Genomic DNA, 2,741 nt, shown 5'->3' on the forward strand with positions numbered 1-2,741 from the left:
AACCTGAAAAGTGGACAGAGTGTGGACAATTACACCAGAGGCTATTCAAGGTGGGCAGGTTTTCCAGGACTGGCAACAGTTGGCCTTAGAACTCCATCTGTTCCTGACTTAATTTCACATGTAACTATTAGCACAGGTGCCATTGATTAATATTATAGAAGCAAAAATGATAGTCATGTAATGTTTAGGATGTGAGTGGCTCATTCAAATCCCTTTGGCCTGACCACACATCCAGTATGGATGAGGAGCAAAAATAAATAAAAGATATCCAAGAACTATGTCTCATTTTTTTATTGTCCTTGGAATCAGAGACATAAATTTGATTTCAAAGCCCTTTGAACACAGAGGCCTTTGACAATTATTCCCACTTCCCTTAAAAGCATGCAAGCCAAGTGTAGTAGGGGACATCAGAGCCAGCTACATAATTTGCGGGGCCCAGTGCAAAATGAAAATGCAGACCCCTTGTTTACAAAGCAGGTGAAAGTCACCATTAAAGGTACTAAAATATAAAGCTTCTTTTCTCTGCACTTTGTCTCTTGTTTTGTCATGATGTCTTTCATTTGCTATTTAATGTCATTCTAAATAAAGAAAATTTTAAGTCTATGGCCATGCTACCCTGAACGAGCCTGATCCCATCTGATCTCAGAAGTTAAGCAGGGTCAGGCCTGGTTAGTACTTGGATGGGAGACCACCTAGGAAGACCAGGTGCTATAGGTGTAAAAAATGAAAAATAAGGGATTGTAAGCTGACAAGGTCCTTGCAATCTGTGAGGTCAACCAAGCTTTGCCTCGCCTAAAAAAAAAAAAAGAAAATTTTAAATTATTAGCATGAATTTACCATTTATCTTATATTGCATAATACCAGTTACAAATGCAAATATAGAGTATTTAACCAATATGTAGAATTATTAAAATTACACAATTCAGATTTTGTAGTTCATATATTCATATGAATTTTGTTATTACAGAATAGTGGAAATACTGCACAAAACTAATTTAAGTGTTTTTATTTTACTTCTTCATATGCATACATTCTACCAACATTCTTTTTTTATATTAGTTTCAAGTACACAATACATTAGACATTTATATAGTTTATGAAACAATCCCCCCAATTACTCTATCACCCATCTGACTCTACACATAGCCATTACATTACTACTGACTACATTCCTTATGCTATGCTCCTCATCCCTGTAACCATCTCTCAACTAAAATTTGTACCTCTTTAACCCTTCACCCCTTTCTCCCAGCTCCCCACCATCCTCCCCTCTGGTAGTCACCATATTGTCCTCTGCATTTGTGAATTTGTTTTCAATTAGTTTCTTCCTTTGTTCCTTAGATTCCACATGAAAGTGAAATCATATGGTATTTCCTTACCTTTATCTGTATGATATATTTTGTTCAGCATAATAACCTCTAGGTCCATCCATGTCATTGCAAATGGTAGGTTTTTTTATGGCAAAGTAATATTCCATTGTATATGTGAACTATGACTTCTTTATCCAATAATCTATTGTTGGGCATTTAGGTTGTTTCCATATCTTAGCTATTGTGAATAGTGCTGCCGTGAACATAGTGGTGTATAAATCTTTCCAATTAGTGTTTTGGTTTTCTTTGGATAAATAACCAGAAGGACAATTGCTGGGTCAAAGGTAGATCTATTTTAAATTTTTTGAGGAACCTCTAAACTGTTTTCCATAGTGGCTGTACCAATTTGCAATCCCTCTAACAGGGCACGAAGGTTCCCTTTTTCCACATCCTGGCCAACAGTTGTTGTTTGTTGACGTATTGATGATGAGCATTCTGACAGGTGTCAGAATGTGCATTTCTCAGATAATTAGTGACCTTAAGCATCTTTTCATATATCTATTAGCTATCTGTATTTCTTCATTGGAGAAATTTCTATTCAAGTCTTCTGCCCATTTTTTAATTGGATTGTTAGTTTTTTGTTGCTGTTAAGTTTTATGAGTTCTTTATATATTTGGGATATTAACCCTTTACCCAATGTATCATAAGCAAACATCCTCTCCCATTCAGTAGGTTGTCTTTTTGTTTTGTTGATGGCTTCCTTTGCTGTGCAAAACTTTTTAGTTTGAGGTAGCTCCATTTGTTTATTTTTATTTTGTTTCCCTTGCCCGAGATGATATATCAGAAATTACTAGTAGCAATAATAGAGAGGTTACTGTCTATGTTTTCTTCTAGAAATTTCATAGTTTCACTCTTACATTTAAATCTTTAATCCATTTTGAGTCTATTCTCGTATACAGTGTAAGAAAGTAGTCCACTTTAATTTTTTTGGCAATATCTGTCCAGTTTTCACAACATCATCTATTGAAGAAACTGTCTTTACCTTTTTGTATATATTCTTGCCTACTTTGTTATATATTAAATGAGTGTATAGGCCTGGATTTATTTCTGGGCTCTCTATCTTGTTCCATTGATCAATGTATCTGTTTTTATACAGTACCAAGCTGTTTTGATTACTGTAGCCTTGTGGTATAGTTTAATATTGGGAAGTATGATACCTCCAGCTTTGTTCTTACTTCTCAAGATTGCCATGGCTATTCGGAGTCTTTTATGGTTCCATATAAATTTTTGGATTATTTATTCTTGTTCTCTGAAAAATGTCATTGGTATTTTGATAGAGATTGCAGTGAATCTGTAGATTGCTTTGGGTAGTATGGCCATTTCAATGATGTCAATTCTTCCGACCCATAAGTATGGTATATGCTTCCATTT

General features: G+C 34.9%; 1 non-coding gene across 1 annotated transcript; it reads left to right on the forward strand.

Moving 5' to 3' along the window:
* Positions 1 to 598: 598 nt before the first annotated feature.
* Positions 599 to 717, forward strand: LOC111731593. The gene has a single exon (XR_002777214.1). It is a non-coding gene; the product is annotated as a 5S ribosomal RNA (ribosomal RNA).
* Positions 718 to 2,741: the final 2,024 nt, after the last annotated feature.

This window comes from Pteropus vampyrus, unplaced genomic scaffold (assembly GCF_000151845.1).
Source record: "Pteropus vampyrus isolate Shadow unplaced genomic scaffold, Pvam_2.0 Scaffold387, whole genome shotgun sequence".
In the NCBI taxonomy this organism is placed as follows: Eukaryota; Metazoa; Chordata; class Mammalia; order Chiroptera; family Pteropodidae; genus Pteropus; species Pteropus vampyrus.